Raw genomic sequence first — 19,553 nt, forward strand, 5'->3', positions numbered from 1 at the left:
ACACAGACAAACAAACGGCCAAGAAAGCGTGTATTGCTTCACAATTAAGAGTATAATCGGTTAATAGGTGTTCAGGCTATAGAACGTCACTTAATTAATGACAAGTTGGGTTGCAAGCTTCTCATTGGTTCTGCATTTATTTAATTTTTTTTACTTTTCTTGTGTTCTAAATTTTATACTTATTTTTATACGACGACCAATGAGGGGCTGGCTACCCTCAACCCTAACTAACAACTGAATGCCTTCTTCGAAAAAGCTCAATCAAAACAGATGTGACATTGCCAGCAAGATCCTGTTAAGGGAATCATTGTAAAAGTCTTTGAAAAATATTTTTAAGAGCAAAATCTAATTTAACTAGACGAATTTTGCAAAGAAGTACAGTATTTATTCGAGGAACCTTAAGACTTACGTTTATTACGATTTACCAACTTGACTTTTCAGTCGAAAATTTTAAAATATTATACTTTCGGTCAAAATTTTTTCTCCACGCCCAATCATACAGAAAGGAAGCCTCATTCCTCCGAATAGCAATAAACAATAAACAAGATGTTTTCTAAAGAACATCAAAGTTTTTTAAAGCCTTGGAAAGAATGCTAATAAACTACCTTGAGCCTCGAGGTATGCTTAGAATATCCTTGATTTTTAAAGAAATTTGAGCTTCAGTATGCTTATAAAAAAGAGGTTTGCTTTGGCAAATGCAAACAATAGAGCATAAAATTAGCTGGGGCGGTGTTGAAATAGTTAAAGCCTAAAAAGAAATTATATCATTAGTGTCTCTCTTGATATAGGTTTTCAGTTTTTTGTTTTCAGCCCTTTTAAAACCCTCGCAAGGTGTTCGATTTCAAATTTTTGAAATTCGAAGCTGAGTTCGATTCTCAGCCTAGGGCTTTCTTTGCCTATGCATATTGCACACTCAAGAAGTCTCCAATTCCGTAATACCATCAATTTCGTGGTACATTCATTCTCTGGAGTTAGGTATTCGGTATTCGGGATTCGCATTCGGGATTCGATAAACGTAAATAGCTCTTAATAGAAAAAAGGTATAGACTTCAAATAAAAAAACGGATGCAAGTAGACGTGCCAGAGAATACATTCCAGTAAAAAAAAATTCAGAATGTGAGCTTAGTTGTCACGTGACTATGGGAAATTCCCTTATTCGGGATTCAATCTATTTAGGAACGTTACTTAAAATGCTTAGAAGAACTGAGGGAAAAGAGAGACTTCAAATAAAAAACGGATGCAAGTTTACATGCCAAAGAATAACTTCCAGTAAAAAAAATCCAGAATATGAGCTTAGTTGTCTTAGTTTGTTTTTAAAGAATAAAGTGTTTATGAAAGTTAGCACGTGAACAAAAATAGATTTCAACTCTTGATTTGGGTACCTGCTCATGCGTGTTTATATTACAATTTGATGTCATGACTTATTTCGCTTATGTTTTCTCCTACATGCAATGGGAGAAAGGCAATGGGAATTCTTGTGAAATAATCAAGCCGGCAATTTATCATTTATTTACTCTTATCTCGATGATCTAGTTTAGATTAAAATCTCCATTTAACTATTTACATTGAGGCCATACGACAAAAGTGAAAGAGTTGCACACTTTACACATGATTAAACAAAGGGTTTAAAGAGCGTGCTCTTCTCGAAATTATGAGAATGCTATAGAGGAACAGTTTTTTATTTCATTCATTCATTCACGCAATCATGTCACGGTTCAATTCTTGTGGTTTTACGGAAGGTAAATGGATCAGTATTTACAGTTTATTTAATTACTTATTTTGTAAGAATATGTGACTGTGACTAGGTAAAAATATTACCAGAGGCTCCAGCGTGATTGAATTAGTTCCTTTCAAATACTGTATGTTGAAAAATGTGAGTGTATGACAAGTAGAGGACAAGGAGATATTTAGGGTTTGGTTCGGTTTGGTTACAATTGTTTAGGATAGCCATATTCTTAGCCTCATTCTTAATTTTTTGGCCAATTTCATCATGGACATTCTTATAGAGTGTATTCTTATAAAATAAACGTGTATTCTTAGAATTCTTAAGATTTTGAGCCTCATGATTAAAAAGAATTCCTACAAAAAATAACTATGTAATTTAGTCTTTCGTGCCGTTACCCAAAATGCTATTAAAGTGATGAGAAATATTTTTTCAAATCTAGAGCATTGCAACCTTATGAAAAGACTGCCACCACTGAAGTTACACCGTAGGATTAAGGTATTTTAAAACATTTTCAAAAGTTTTTTACATGATAATATTCCACTCGCGATTATCTTTATAACAACAGTACAAAATTGCAAACTTATTCGAACTTTATCAACGCAGGGTTGGTACGGCACGTCCAAAACGTAACTTAACTTTTTCCCACCAATAGCACCCATCCCAGTATAGTCACTTATATACCAAAAGAAGCGTATTTGGACGTAGAACATGTTCCCACCTGTGCCTAGTTAAAAAATTATCAATAAAAAAACCTTTTGTGACGTCACAATGATGACGTACGTACTTAAAAGCTAGAGATCAAAATAATTTTTGCCAAAATTTTGATGACGTCAGCAATAAATGCAAAAACGTAAGTTTTGCAATAAAATGCTGACAAAAGCACTTTTCAAAAAATTTTCGATAGATATTTAAATAATGTCATGATGACGTCATTAGAAATGACAAAATTTTGTCAGAAAGTGTCAATCCACATTCCCCACACACTGGCAAAATTTCATGACAAAATTCAAAGTCCTTGAAAAGTCATTGAAGATTTTCGTTCAGGAACCTTACTCTGTGGGAGCTGACTACCCCCCCCCCCAAAAAAAAAAAAATACAATTTTTTGTGAATGACAAATTTCAGAAGAATCTTGAAGATCATTCTAAAATAAATCCAAAACATAAGAGTGTCTTTTCTTTAACAGGCCCCCAGTTAACCAATGTTCACTCATTCACGCTTTTTTTGCAATTCATGCATACACGAAATCGGGGAAAAATCGTCATTTCACGCAATCACGCCAACAATATTCGCATTTCACGCATCACGCAGAGGACCAATTTTCAGACATTCACCCTAGTTTTTAATTCAAAAAAGGGGCATTCGAAGAGCTACTTTATCTGTTGGTAAAATACTTTATCTGTTGGTAAAATACTTTACCTGTTGGTATCGAAGTTGTCATGTGTAATTCTCATCACCCCCGTTTATGTTGTCGGAGTTGACCACCACACCCTCTTTGTATCAGTTATCTATAAAAACAACTTATCAAAATGTTATAACTCTTTAAAAGCAATGTATTTCTTATTAACAGAGAATGCTTATTTATTAAGCCGTTCTTTTAAATCAAAATACAATGGGGTTGTCAGAGCGACATAATTACCATTTAGTACAGAGAGTATTCTATTAAGTCGTCTCTTTAAAAAATAAAAGATCCTTCTCCTATTAAAGAGACAATTATCTTTTTTGTTAACGTGATGATAAGAGAGGAGAAGAAAAAACTAATTGGGTTAATTGTTCGTTTCCATGGCGATATAAGAGACGAATGAAGGAAAGAAATGTCTGAGCGGCACTCCTTTGTAACCAATTATAAAAACAATAGATCAAAGAGTGCGATATGTTGAGAAGTTGAAACTATCAATTCTAGAATAGATAGCTATATTTGAAAAGATAGCTATTTCTCTATAAGATAATGTTCTATATAATCTTTAGATATCTATGAACGCATCCAAAAAAAGAAAATCCATGCACAAACTATGTATTAAAATCTTTTGAAATAGATTTCTACATGGCAACCTCAATAAAAAAGTTCCAAATTGAGCAGAAAGCGTAGAATATGCTGTATGTCAATTTTATCAAATTTTGGTATTCTGGCTAACCCTGTGCGTACAAGTACCAGGCCCCAAATTTCATCTGAGACTAATGACATCATCAATGACCTTTATGGATGCCATTTGACCAAAAAAACTCCAAAGACAGACTCAGAACAGCAGATGCAAGTACTACACAAAAATGCCAATTTTTAAGCCTTCTGGCCAACTTGGTGCATAGGGGTAGCAGGCTGAATATTGATTTTCAGCCAAAATGAGTATGATTTTCAGAATCAGCACCCAAAAAATGTTCCAAATCAACTTGTCCTGGTAGTAAATCGAAAAAAAGGTCTATTATGTCCCCCTAAGATTAGACCGGTAAAATCGTTCATATAAGTAAGATTCTAAATAAGTTATCATGTAAAAGCTTCAATGTTCCGTCACAAGATCATTTGTAAGAAAAGAAGAACCACAATATATAGACAGATAGTTAGGTAAACATTAAATTTTCAAGAATGAAAAAGAAATATTTACAAAATTGAAGAATTGTAGCTGACGCCAATTTTTTTGCGCAAACGTTTGATGGCTTAGGCGCACGACGGATACGTCGTTAATAATCCAGACAAATCGAAATCTGGACGTACATTGTTGATTACGATTAACGACGCGTCGATCTTTGGGTCGGCTGTTCATAGAGGCTTTAAACTTATCGTACGTTTGGAACAATGAGAAGGCAGTTGTATTGAATAAATGCATGCACCAGTTGCCAATATTCGGGATCATTGATACGATCAAGCTTGATTATTTAATGTCAGCCTTGACAGGGCTTTCGGTGGCTGACATGGGGAAAAAACTTTATGTCAATTTTCCAGACTGCAAGTGACTTTGTTTTGCCTCAAACAGGGTTAATCAGAGCTCACTATCAGTCCTCACAAAATTAATAAATAAACAAGTATTCACTTACCATTTTGTGTAGACATTCCACTAGTAGCTGTTATTGACATTGTTGATACATCGACGTCATTTGAGGAAACTGAAATAAAAGAATATCCTTATTTGAGAATTGAAGCACCATTACGAGAGGACAAAATCTCAGTTACGGTTTTCCTCCAAAGCCACATATCTAAATTACAAGGACCATCAAAATACTGTTCTCACTGTTTTGTACGAGGCGTTCAAGTAGAATTTGTACGATCTCTGCGTCGGACTCGGGTTGTGGACTGTTGAGCCATAGTTTTTCGAGCACGCTTTTTAGGGGGCTCTATGTCAGAGTCGACACCTGTTGTCGACATAAAATCAATTACAGTATATGGCCCCCAAAACGGAGACGGCCCCCAAAACGGAGGTCGTCATTAAAATGAAGATTCTGACTTGTAGATTTATCAGAATTAAACGATTTTTGTCTATTTTGAAAGAATGATGGTTATACTTGAAAATAAGCATGTTTTTGCTGGTTCGAGACAGATTCAAAATAACATATTTGCGTCTAAAGGAAATATTTTAACACCAAAATTAGATAAAAATTGCATATAACTCACTCTAGCTCCTTGGATATTGAAAATAAGTTATGAAAACGGGGTATAGGAAACTTTCTACACCTAATGCCGTTCAGAAAATGCAAATACATCTGTGACTTTAGAGGCTGGGTAAAAGATATAGCATCTTGAAGGCCAACCAGTATTTTGGAGCCCTAGAATCAGCATTGACAAAACCGAAAATTCTAAATATGAGAAAAAGCAAAATATCTTGGAATCCTATTCCTATCACATTGAGCTAATAGTTTATAACACAAAATTAACATTGTATATCAAAAATTTCGCTGAATCAGCAAAAACGGCAAATTCTGTCATTTTATTTGCAAAATATAGGAGAAAAATATCTTTAAAGCTTAATATTTTCAGTTTCAATTAAGCTTTTTTTCTAAAATTTTCACAGCTTATTCCATACATGAATGGAACTCTTTTCAAAAGAGATTTGTTTTCAAAAACTTGATTAAGACGTTGTTAAATCAAAATTGTCATTTTGAAAATTTCTAAATTTTCAGTTTGGACTTTGCAATATCGAAAATCTTGAAATATTTCATAAAAATCATAAATTTTACACCCATCGGGTCGCAAATTTAAGGGAAAACACAAATACGTTCAAAGTTTCCCCCCCTATTACCACTGGGCTTAATAATTTGATTTTAACTACACCTCCGTTTTGGGGGCCCCAAACCTGCATTTTGACAACCAGGGGTATACTGTAAAAATTTTATCAAATAAATTTATGTCCAAAACCCTCTAAATCATATTTCAAAACTATGGTCAAAATTTTGTATTCATATCTTAAAGCTATCTTGAGAAATCGCTAAAATTTCAAACCTCCGTTTTTGGGGCCATTAGAAAAAAGCTACCTATCTTTAAGCGATTGAAAAATATTGTTGAAATTGGAAATTTTGAAAAAGAACTTCCAGGAAATAAAGATGAGATGTTAAAGGTTTTCATGCAGCAACAATTTTTGTAAAATATCTTTTCCTCTAGATTTGAGAGAAATTTCAAATTTGATCGCCGTTTTGGGGGCCACATACTGTAGCTATTCGGCGTCAATTTTATCTGAGAAAAAAACAAAGAAGATACCAAAAAGCTGTTCACATATGCTCTCAATAAATCTCATGCCTGCTAGCCAAATTTTGAACTTTCAAACCCTTTCTAATTGGATCGTAAGTAAACCAATGAGTTAAATTCAATCTGCCATGCGCCATTTGAAAATCATAGCATAACTCTAAGAATATTTCGATAAAAAAACACCAGCCGTACCATTCGTCATTGGACGTTCAGCAAATTCATTCATGTTGATACAGGGTTCATATAATACAGACTCATCGTACTGTTCGGCACAATCGCTCTCGTGTAGTTCCAATTCTAAATAAAAACAAATCTTTTATTAAACTTCATCTTTGGGTGTATGGTATTTAGAGCAAGATGAAAATAAGAGCTTACCACTTTCTACTTGCATGTCTTCTTCGATGACACGAAATACTTCTAGTTCTTTTGGTGGGGTCTAGCCAAGGGGACTGAATCGCCCGCCTCCAGAACGCACTTTTGTTAAGGTCGTCTTCGATTTAACATCGACTGGCAGCGTGTATGTTAATTCTGATTCGTCAATGACATTTAAGTTTGAGTTTATGAGGTGGATAAGTTAGGTCAAACAGTGCATGGTATTTTCACGGATCCATTTTGGTGCTTCGGCCGATTGAACTTCCAATTTCGGGCATTTGATCTCGTCAATTCTTTCCACGGAATCCTTGTCTTTCTTTTTATAATTCGGTACATAGTTGCAGGTGGCAAAGATGTCAGCGTTCATTTCTTGCATGTTTGGGTCTGCGGGAAAGCACCACCTTGGAATACCATCTTGACCATTTCGGCGGGAACCGTCTCTTTGGTCCATTCATCAATAAAGACAAGATCGCATGTCTTGACGGATCATGGAAAATCCAAGCGCACCCTCTTTGGCGATGATTACTATTTTGGACCGTGGTATCAGCTCTGAAAACATGTTGAATACCGATGTTTTACCACAATCAATATCCCCACTAAGTACCAGTCGCTTGCATTTGTAGGGAATTTGATACGTCAAAAGGCACAAGTAAATCTTGTGTGCTAGCTGAGGCTGAGCTTGTTCTTTAAGTGTGGGACACCCCCACTTAATTGCTGTCGCAAGGATCCCACCTGGCAATTAGTTTGTAATGAGTCAAAATCTTTGAATGTTTGCGGTGTTATTTTCCCAAAATCATCACAAGAAAACGAACATCCGACAAACTCTCTACTTGAAAGCTTCAGATAGACATTGTTTCGTACCTCAAAATAATCATAGTTGATTCTGATCCTTGGTTACATCTGAAATAAAGAATGGTCTACCTTGAAAATAGCAGAATACAAAGAAATTATGATGGAAAAATAAAAACAAGTCATAGAGTCCTGTAAAAACAGTTGCTGTTGTGCTATTTGCCTTCAAACTGCAAAAATTTACACTATCAAGCAATGAGTAAAACTTTTTTGCTAGTTTTCATTTGATCTAAGAAATGTAAGACAAGTACCTCTGTATGCTAGTGTGACGGTGTTATTATTTTTTCAATTTTCGGGATTCCGGGATTCAGCAAAAATTTTGACGGGAAAACGGTATTTCGAACCCCTACAAACCCCCCCCCCCCTAATAGGCAATCCATTTTTATAAAATTTTACACTCTTCTACCTTTGGGTTTTATCAAATTTTCGAAAAACATGTCTCGCTTCCTAAGCTCCCTTGTATTGCATCGGTCGGTCATAGCTGCAAACTTTTCCTCCGTACTCTTTTGTGCTTACTTGAAGGGGTTGGTGGAATAAGCAAAGAAGCAGCCACCGACCTAAAATTTGCAAATATCTGTTCTGATTTGCCAGCTGGAAGGATTTTCCCGAAATTAAGAACAGTTCCTCGTTTTATTGGGGAGAAATTTTTACTTCAGAACAGTTATATCTTTCCAGCTAGGAGGTAAAAAACTTTTGGAACAGGTACGAAATTACCAGGCGATTGATTTTATGCGAGTTAACTGTTCTTATCTACCAGGGCTGACAAAATCTTATAAGAACAGATCGCTAAATTCCAGCTCGACATTGAAGGACTTTTAAGAACAGAAACTTAATTTCCAGATGCTCTACATAGATGGAGAATTTTCAGCTCCCACTCCGGGCAACCGCATTCAGAAGAATTTTTGACTTTTTTGAAATTCCCTCAGAACAGATAGGAAATTCTTAGACACTCTTAGATTATTTTTTGGATATCAAACTATTTTTTAATAAGAACAGATCATATTTTTCCAGCTGATCCCAATCTTCAGTAGAACAGGCCACTTTTTTTCCAGCTGACTTTTATCTTTAGTTCGCTAAGAACAGACCGTCATATCCAGCTGGAACGTGCCTACAGAACAGATATTTTGAAGTCTTCCTTCGGTGGATGCTTTCGTAAGCAGGTGTTTGGCCCCGTGTTAGGTTTACTCCTCGAGAAAATCTTTAGAATGGGGGCTAGATAAATAAAGGGATATCCCAATAAAGTTTTGGCACTCTTTCAGGAAAATGTCATAAAAAATTGGTCATTCATTATAATGCTATTGGGTTGATCTTTTCCCTTCAAGCAAAAAAAGAGTGTTCACTTCATTTGATTTGGCATTCGTCCCTATTTTTTTGGGATTTTGGCATTCCCTAGTCGTCCCTATTGTATTTCATAATAAGTAAATATAACGTTCTGAAAGTGGCAAAAAACGTGAACAACTCGAGGAAATCAATGAGCGGGAAAAAAGTGTCTTTGGCATTACCACTGGTTTTAACAAATAATATTTTCGCCCCGGGTTTCGATTATATGCGATATGAAAGCAATTTTTGTTTGATAAGGCGTTTGGAGATCGAGAATTTTAAACTGGTCAGTAAAATAATTGATGTACGAAACGTTGGACCGCTCATTTCAGTAAATTGAGAAGTTTTGTCAGGAAAGAAGATGTCTACAAGGAATGTTTATAAAATCTCTCAATATGAATAATCTGAATATGATGATCTTTACTAGAGGGATATCATAAAAACAATGTGAGGTTTATTATTGGGTTGATCATCAATTGGGTCTAACTTTTTAGCCTTCAAATACCTGTTTCTAACTGGGTGGAATCAAAATGATATAAAATAATTAAGTTTGACCCTTTTTCATCATATAATCAGGTAGAATTAGGTCAAAACCCACCAAAACCTGGAAAAAAATGGTGTAAAGATAAAATTTTGCACAGAGGTCCAGAAACATGTCATGAATCACCAAAAAAAAATCGCCACCTCCAGGAGGTTGGGAACACCCCTAAATCCATAATGGCAGCCACAGTAGTGAAAAATGCAAAAAAGTGATAAAAAAATTCACTCCATTAAGAATTAGTGAATAAGTCTACGGGGACGAAATCTTCACATCGGTCTGGGGCGCCTGTGCTGAAAAGCCGGGTGTCCCAGCAAGAGGGAGCAAGTCCTTTGTCTTTCAGGAATAACATAACAGAAAGACAAGGACCATGATGAATTGAACCTCTGTCAAGCTGTCCACCCCTACACGACGATGCGTTCGCCAGGAATGATTGTCACGCTGCTCTCGTTTCTGCCACGTTTCATCTGGGTTTGGTCATATCAGCTACAAATTTGAAGGTGTCGCGAACCATCAAATTTTAATGAAGAAAGCGAGAAAAAATAACATCCATATTGCATCACAGAACGTGAGAGGACTTAAGTCAAACGATAAAATCAACGAACTTTCCACTTCAATCGCTCAAAGAGGATACTTCGCAGTGTGTTTACAGGAGACCTGGAGAAGTAGTATAGAAAACATCGATCACAAAGGTATTCGTTTTCTCTTTAACGGACTTGAAAAACACCAACATCGAAGTCGCCGTGGTGAGCAAGGTGTTGGGATCGCTTTAAATCCGGACGCGTTAACAGCCTGGAAAGCCGCAGGCTCTGTAATCTACAACGAATTTGGTGCCCGAATCATTGCTATTCGTTTAAAAACTAAAGTTAACAGCATTTTCCTGATATCAGCTTATGCTCCTGTCGGGGTAGCTGATGATAATGTATGGGAAGACTTTTTGATAAAGTTAGACTCTTGTATAAGCAAAAAACATCGAGACGACGTTTTAGTCATCGGTTGTGACTCAAATTCAAGTATGGGCATCTCCCAACGTAACGAAATACATCAGTCTGAATTGAACTCTATCGGAAAATTTGGACTTAAACACAGAAACAACGCTGGTATTCGATTTTCAACCTACCTCGAAACCAACAGTCTAGTGGCTCTCACGACGTATTTCCAGAAAAACGATTACGTAACGTGGACACACCCCCGTTCCAAACTGCCACATCAAATTGATCACTTCATCACCAGTAAAAGTTTTTTCAACCGATGTACCGATGCTGGAGTTACGACACCCCTCATTGATAGTGACCACCGTGCTGTTTTTGTCAAATTACGTATACACTTGAATTTCTCTAAACGTTTCACTCGACGCCAAAGAGTGGCACGTCTCGATCAAAAACTTCTGCTTAAACCTCGAATTAAGAACATGTACTGTGAACGAGTCAACAACTTGTATCTGGAGTCAGACGATACCGATAGCTATTCTAAACTTGAACGATCTATGGAGCTTGCTGCTCTTACCACACTTCCTAAAACCATTCGACCACAACCTGGATGGTTCGCTTCCAATCAAACTCGACTAAATCAGTTAATTAAAGAGAGAAACACTGCTGTATCTCTTAAAATCCGAAAACCCACGAGGCATTCTAATGACCGCTTGAAAAAGGCCAGAAAACAATTGAAAGGAGAAATTGCTCGATCTAAAAACAAATGGATACTTGACATATGTAAAGATATAAACAATCCTGGGTCAGGGTCGAAAGTTTACTGGGATAAAGTAAAGTTACTTAGAAAAGGACTAAATAAACCAAAAGTTTCATCCGAAAAAATGATGAAAAAGTCAGATGGATCGAAATGTGTCAACGCCGAAGAAAACGCTGAGGTGTTTCGAGACCACTTTCAAAAATTGTATGAACGTGAACCAATCTACGATACAACTGTCATTGAACTGCTCGAACGACAACCAGTGTTTGAAGGTGTCGATCATGATCCTACAGATGATGAGATTACTAAAGCAACACAATCACTTAAGAATAACGCCCCAGGAGAATCCGGTTTAACTCCTCTAATGTTCAAATCTTTAATTGCACTCCCAGAGACCTTTACTATTCTGAAACAAGTTGTATTAGAATTTTGGAACACTGAGAAACCACCAGACCAATGGAATGTCGGATTACTAAAAGTTTTACCCAAAAAAGGTGATCTGAGTTTACCTGGTAACTACCGTGGTATCATGTTACTGGAAATAGCCTATAAAATCGTAGCCAAAATTGTTCATCAGAGACTTACGCCGATATCCGAAAGCCTGGACCATGAAACACAGTGCGGATTTCGCCCAGGAAGAGGATGCACAGACGCTATTTTTACTGTTAAACTTGCATTGAAAAAGAGACGCGAACACAACCAGCAAACGTGGGTTTTATTTCTAGACCTAGTAAAAGCCTTTGATCGTGTTCCGCGTGATCTTCTCTGGCTAGTTCTCGAACGATTCGGCGTACCGCCAAAATTACTAAGTGTTATCAAAGCACTTCATCACACCATTCAAGTGAAATTTACTGTCGATTCCATATCACACATCCTTGATTGTAAAATCGGAGTGAAACAAGGTGATGTACTCGGCCCAATACTCTTTTCGATGTACATTGCTGCTATTATGATTACATGGAGGCAAACTCGCAACCACCCACAATGCATCTTTCGTACCAAAAAGGATTTCGTACTAACTGGCAGGAGACCATACACAAAAGGTGATGACTTCGAACTAGGAGATTCAGAATACGCTGATGATACAGCCGCCCTATTCGACTCAAGAGAAAGTTTAACAACTGATGCCCCTGTTATAAATACTCATTTCGACAGATTCGGCATGGAGATACATGCTGGAATTCGTGCCCTTCATGACAAAGCTTCAAAAACCGAAGTATTATTTGTTTCACGCCGCAATGCACAACCGATTGAATGTGACCGTGATGACGTAAATCTCAATGATGAAAAATTCTTCCCTGTCGTAGATAGATTTACCTATCTTGGATCTGTTATCACTGGCGATTGTTCCGATCGAGAAGATGTGCTACTTCGAGTTAAAAAAGCGGGAAATATGTTTGGTTCGTTGAAGAAATGTATCTTCGGAAATGTAAAATTAAATTTGAAAGTGAAAGGGAAGGTTTATGAATCCCTTATATTGTCGATCCTACTTTATGGATCAGAATCTTGGTGTCTGACAGAGGAGTTATATCGATGGTTGCGCTCCTTTCACAATAGATGTGTAAGAGCTATGTGTGGAGTAAATATGATTGATGTTTTTGAAAAGCATATTTCGAATGAGAATTTGTTTAATCGTCTTGATGTCAAATGTATCGATTCTTATATTGTTAAAAGGCAGTTAAGATGGGCTGGCCATGTTGTACGCATGGATATGAATCGTCTACCAAGGAAAATGATTTCGTCGTGGGTCAGTGAAAAACGACCGCGGGGTTCTCCCGAAATGACTTACGGTCGCTCTTTGTTTAAAGCTCTTAAAAAGGCTAATATTGATAAAGACAACTGGTATAATCTCGCTATGGACAGGAACAACTGGAGAGATGCTTGCAATATAATTTCTTGATTTTTTTCTTTACCTAGCAGCGCAATGAATATCCTAAATTTGTTAGTTTTTTTTTCCTAACAATTTTTAGGCCAATTCCCCTTAGGGGATGGTACAATTTATTTATTATTTATTTTTGAATTTTTCAAAACATTTTGATTTTTGGGGCCTGGGGACGAGTTTTTCGCCATAACGAGGCTAAAACTTTGGGACAGCCTGGAGACTTCAAAAATTGTCGGATTTGGCTGAAATTTGACAGACTTATTCCTTGGGTGAGTATCTAGGAGCAATTTTTTCATTTTTTCAAAATTTTGATTTTTGGGGCCTGGGGACGAGTTTTTCGCCAGAACGAGGCTTAGACTTTGAGACAGCCTGGAGACTTCAAAAATGGTTGGATTTGGCTGAAATTTGGCACACTTGCTTCTTGGGTGAATATTTATGGGTATTTTTTTCATTTTTCAAAAATTTAGATTTTTGGGGCCTGGGGACGAGTTTTTCGCCAGAACGAGGCGAGGACTTTGGGGCAGCCTGGAGACTTCAAAAATTGTCCGAATAGGCTGAAATTTGGAACACTTCTTCCTTGGAGGAATATCTTTGGGATATTCTTTTCATTCATCCCTAATTCATCCCTGACATTTGGGGCATGGGACAAGTTTTTCATAACTGCAACAGTTGGTCCTCCCAATAGTTGGAAAAATACTGAAGTATTAATTTGGCACATATGACCACCTTTGCCTTTTAAGGAGCACATCAGGGTTTGTTCAATGACTAAATCTGACCAGAGACCCGCCCAGAACCTGTCAGATCGACGAATTGCAGGATGACCGTCCATGAATTTTTGATGTAGCCAGGGGTGACTGTTGGGAAGATCTGGCATGTCTTGTACGTACATACGCGTGCATCGAGCGTAGTTGACATGCCCTGTAGCTGCAAAGAGATTGGCCATTTTCGTCACCGCCTGCAGATGCAGCATCCAATTAGAGGTTCGCTCAGCACAAATAAATTCTTTGATAATATCCACGTACTCAATATATTGGATCCACAAGGCTGGTGTGCGTGATGATTCTTTCTTTTTCTTGCAATACGACTCAATACCTTTTCTCAACTTGTCGAGTGTGTCATCTGTCTGAAGACGCCTGATCTCTTCATCTGTCAGACCAGCATCGTTTGCATTGTTGTGCATTACTTCCAGGGGTTTCAGGTCGATCTTTTCATCTTCTACAACAAACTCAATAATATGGCTGACAAGGGCACTTTGCGCAAGAAGATGTGACCGTAGCGCTCTTGAATAGGCCTTACCAGAAAGCATGTGCGGTACTGAATTTTCAGCGTAGACCTCCTCTAACAACTCTTTAAGGCCCGAACCACCCATCATGTTACCAATACTTCCCATAAAGCTCATGAGAGTGTGAAAGCCACCAAGTCTACAAACCATATTGAATTCCTCAGTTCTGATGATTCCAGACGCCTTTTGGTAAAGTGGTTGGTCGAAGGTGATACAGGGTGTTGGTATGTTTTGACGCTTTGCTTCGTTGATGACGAAAACTAATGTCGAATGAATGCAGGTTTCATCATTTGGGTCCATGTCGATGATTGGTAAGAATTCTATTGCATCTCGTTTGAATGACTCATCCTGTTTCTTTGTCGCTGTTTGCATGAACCCCGACCAGTTTGAGTTTGATTTTCGGAACAGCCACGATGCTTTCCACAGCAGGTCTAAGCTCATAACAGGAGCTGGTGCTTTAGCAGTAGAAGTGAGTTCCCTGAATGCTCTTAGCTTAACTGTTGATAACCCAGAAACACTGCTATCAAAGTAAGGGACAATAGGTACATTTGTTTCTGCAAATCCACTAAACTCTTTATGTTTGATTCTTTTGATGATGTTGGAAGTCGAAGGTTTGTTGGACGCTGCGATTATACCCATACCGTGAAGTGTCCCCTTACCAGTAAGTGTTTTTATGTTGAAATCAGCGTTGTAACTTATCCACTGTTCAAAATCTTTCTTTTCTTCCTGGCGTTGTTCGCGAGCACTTGTAATTGCTGATTCTTTGAAGAGGCGTACCTTGGAAGAAATCGTTAGACCTTTTTAATAAATGACGTCGCGAAAATTGCTGCTGGCTTCGTTTTCAAATTGATGAAATGTAGAAGAAAATTGAGGAAGAGAATAAGAAATTTTAATTAGAGCTGTCCATCGAAATAACTTCCCGCTCAACATTATTCTAAGGGGTACCTCATCTGATGAAACTGATAGACCGAATTGACTTAGATGATCGACCAGCCATCTTGTCGAGAACGATTTGTCGATATCAACACCAATACCAAATGGAATGGGAGCAATCATTGATCTTGGCCTTGAATTTTGTGAAATCAATTGGCCGATGGTTGCCCGCTTCAAGGGTGGAGAAACCAAGTGACTCAAAAAGGTAACCAAGCTATCTGGAACCCAAGATTCTGCATACTCGATATCTGCCATTTTGTTAATATCAGGGTATGTGGTTTTGTCAAAGGGCATGACTCTGAGATCGTTATTGATCATCTTTGCAGCTGCAATGATAAGATCGATGGGGTTTTGTGACTTTGCTTTCTTGAACTCGTTCATGACAAACCAAACGTAGTCTTTAAAACAAATTATACTTGATCTACCTGGTTGTTGGGCAAAGAATAAATGATCTCCATAGTGCTCTTCCAATTTTTGTTTCAAATACTTTCAACAATAGCACTCTGATCCGTCACTCAGTTCTTTCATAACCTCGTGGAGCTCTGTCAATGTATAAATTTCAAAGTCAGATTGATTTTCCAACCAAACACAGACTTTTTCAAAATTTTTAATCCTCTCAGAATCATTTGGGCGTCCTTTTTTGCTCGAGGTCGTGTTTATACGTTGGATGGTGAATTTTTTCATGCATTTGTCATGGTATATTACTTCTTCAGTGCATAGATCGTTGCATGTTTGCAGCCGTTGACGGACTTCATTTCCCCAATCGTCATCTCTTTCATCACATCGTTTCAAAAGAGTCCCATGAAGTGGAATCGTGCGTACTGGAATGACGGTTGAATAACGTCGATCCACTTGATCGCCACAGATGAAACAACACTTTTTCCAATCAATTATTATTTTCTCATCAAGTGACAAACGTGGACTTTTTCGAACAGGAGCACTTTGTTCTTCCTGTGTTGCTTCACTTTTCTTACCACGATCATCGATAAAATCTCTTCTACAATCGCGGTGAACATAGATTTTTCCAATGGGATCCGAAACCAATGCTTGCTCAAAAGTTCTTAAAAAGAAACATTACAAGCACTATGAATAACAAAAAAACGTTGAAAAATGACTTTGAAAGTACAAACCAATCTGAAATTTTTAAGTTACTTTTACTTGCTTTATTTCTAAGTTTACAAGTGGCTTTTAATTCTCTTATTTTCCTGCTGTTCTTTTGGCTGCCTAACTTTGATAAAGATATAAAATCACCCACCTTCTTACATGATCTCAAATTCTAGAAGATAAATATAAGAGAATAACAAATGAAATACTGAAATACCTGTGTAACTCATCTAAACCTCGTTCACTACTTATGCGGACTAAAGAAATTAATCCTTTTCTCTTTACATTCACAGCTGGGTCTTCTTCACTGAAGCTTTCTTTGCACAAACTACAACTTTGGTTCTCCATCTTTTCTTCTAGTGTATATATTTCAATTAGATTTTCCTTTTTATTATTTTTTCTGAAAAATACAAAAGGTAAATATATGGTCATATGTGCCAAATTAATACTTCAGTATTTTTCCAACTATTGGGAGGACCAACTGTTGCAGTTATGAAAAACTTGTCCCATGCCCCAAATGTCAGGGATGAATTAGGGATGAATGAAAAAAATATCCCAAGGATATTCATCCAAGGAAGAAGTGTTCCAGATTTCAGCCAATTCGGACAATTTTTGAAGTCTCCAGGCTGCCCCAAAGTTTTGAAGTTGAAAAAATTGTATTCTATTTTCCACTTTTTTGCATTTTTCACTACTGTGGCTGCCATTATGGATTTAGGGGTGTTCCCAACCTCCTGGAGGTGGCGATTTTTTTTTGGTGATTCTTGACATGTTTCTGGACCTCTGTGCAAAATTTTATCTTTACACCATTTTTTTCCAGGTATTTATGCAATTCTACCTGATTAATATTGATATCTTTGGTGGTGGAAAAACTGTGTGATTTTGAGGGTAGCCTTGAGACCTGGAGATCTTATTCTAGACTCTCCTACTCGATACAATCAATAACTTTTTCCAATCGATGACTAATCGATTTTGATCGATAATCAGAATATAATCAACTGATATTCAATCCATCGATTGGACTGATAGACCATGTATCTAGTGGGAAAGTCTGGAAATAGAAGATCAGAATTAGAATACACCTTATCTGAAACTCAGCCAACCAGACGGCCGTGATCAATTTAAATCGATATTAATCGATTAATGCTGATCAGCTATCAATTTTTAAAATCTATTACGATAGCTAATCAAGCAAAAAAAAATTGTACTGTAAATATCAATTTGCCAACATTTCATATGGATGAGTGATTGATCATTTCGATTAGATACCGATTAATATTGCTTACCTTATCTACTATTGATTATTCAGCGATTATGTATCTTTAGATGAGCTGTCGATTGTTATCAATGAAATAGCGATTGATAATGAAAAGCTATAGCTAATCGAGGTAGAGAAATTGTGAATATCAATAAGCTATTGATTACATATTTTAATCGATAACTGATCGAATAATATTGATGATCAAATTACGACCGTATTGTGATAAGCAGTAACATTGCAAGGAGGCAAACTTTGCAATAAGATGACGTATTAAAAATATAAATCAGAATTACAATATATAGCTGTGTCCAGCACAATGTTGATTTGACAATTCAAAGGGGTAGGGGTTTGGGTGATTTTAGCCTGGATATCCAGTCTGTAAATTATTTCAGAGTCTAGTTTTATATATTTTATGTTCTGATTTACAGCCTGGTCTCCCTAGAGTGTTTTGCATTCTCATATGAGAATGCAGTCCGCTTGCTTGCGCTCACTTCGCTAAAACGGTAAGGGCCAATCTACACGGTGTTGAGCAATTCTAAAGCAAAAATAGGATAGTCCTCCAGTTGCTAGTGAAGATAGGGCTTTCTGTTACATGAAAACATGAAAAAGAAGAAAACAGAGGCAAGTTCATTTTCCAAGAAAACATGGTTGGTCATGATAATGCATGCAAACTTTTTAATGGACTTTGGTGTAATCTTTGGATGTTTGAAATAGTTTTAGATCTTGTAAGACTACTTTTTATTAATTTCTGTTTTGCTGCCCTGGGTTGGCTAGGAAACATGGGTTTTCACTTTCATTCTCTAGGGAGACCAAGCTCTATAATTTAAGAACTTTGTATGTTGAGGTAAATTTTGTTTTTTCTTAAATTTTGAGCTTGGATATCCAGGCTAGGGTGATTTCTGTTCAATCAATAAAATACCTTTTTTAACTCAAGACAACAAAATAAACAAGCCTGTAGCTTAGCTTATGCGGTTCAGGTATATTCATATTTATTTAAAATACACATAGTCTTTTGGACCTTTAATAGACCTGTTGTAGGACACAAATATTACCTTAAGGGAACTTATTTTGACGGGAACTTATTTTGGCAACTTTAAAACTTTACATTTTTTAGTAAATTCAGTTATGGAAATATTTTCTCTCTGATTTAAAAAAGTTGACAGAAAATAACTGATGTATATGGAACAATTAAATAATGAAGATATTATATCACAAGAACAATAAATTAATCCCTTTCATGGACTGAACCAATTAGATTGAGCACATACTGAAAGCTACCTTTATGGTAAAATATAAGTATTATATGAAACCTAAGAATACACTATTTACCTTATTACACAAACATTACTAGTATTTTTATTAACAGGAATTGAAATTTTGTGTTAATAAAAACCTTTTTAAGTAATAACCAGTCACTGTTTCGTTGAAAAAGCAGAAAAATTTGTGTTTTAGATCGTGGAAATTTTAAGGCCATTGAATACTTCCTAGTAGTATTCTTGTAATAACGTTAATAAAATCTTGTATTTGGAAGGTTAAGTAAGATAACTTAATTTTTTAATCGTTATATATAAAATAGAGTTCTAGCTACTAGTAGTAATATATACGAAATTAATAAGAATATTATATGCACATTAAAATATCATAAAACAAAAGTAATTAACAATTTCTCCAACTGTACTACATCCACATAGTACGTCCACACTAAAATGTCGAAAATGGAATACCCCCTACCCCTTTACGCAAATGGCTATACCCCCTCCTGGTAAGTACGTACTTTTTCATTCACCCCTCCTCCCTCAGTTGAAGAAAATTTTGAATTCAAATAGTTTGTTTCGGATCTTTATTTCATACATGAAACTCAATGTTTATTAAGAAACTTTCTTTTATCTTATGCGTATAAGTAGCGTAAAAATCGACAGAAAAACAAGCA

Source organism: Clytia hemisphaerica, unplaced genomic scaffold (assembly GCF_902728285.1).
Source record: "Clytia hemisphaerica strain Z4C2 unplaced genomic scaffold, Clytia hemisphaerica genome assembly, whole genome shotgun sequence".
Classification (NCBI taxonomy): domain Eukaryota; kingdom Metazoa; phylum Cnidaria; class Hydrozoa; order Leptothecata; family Clytiidae; genus Clytia; species Clytia hemisphaerica.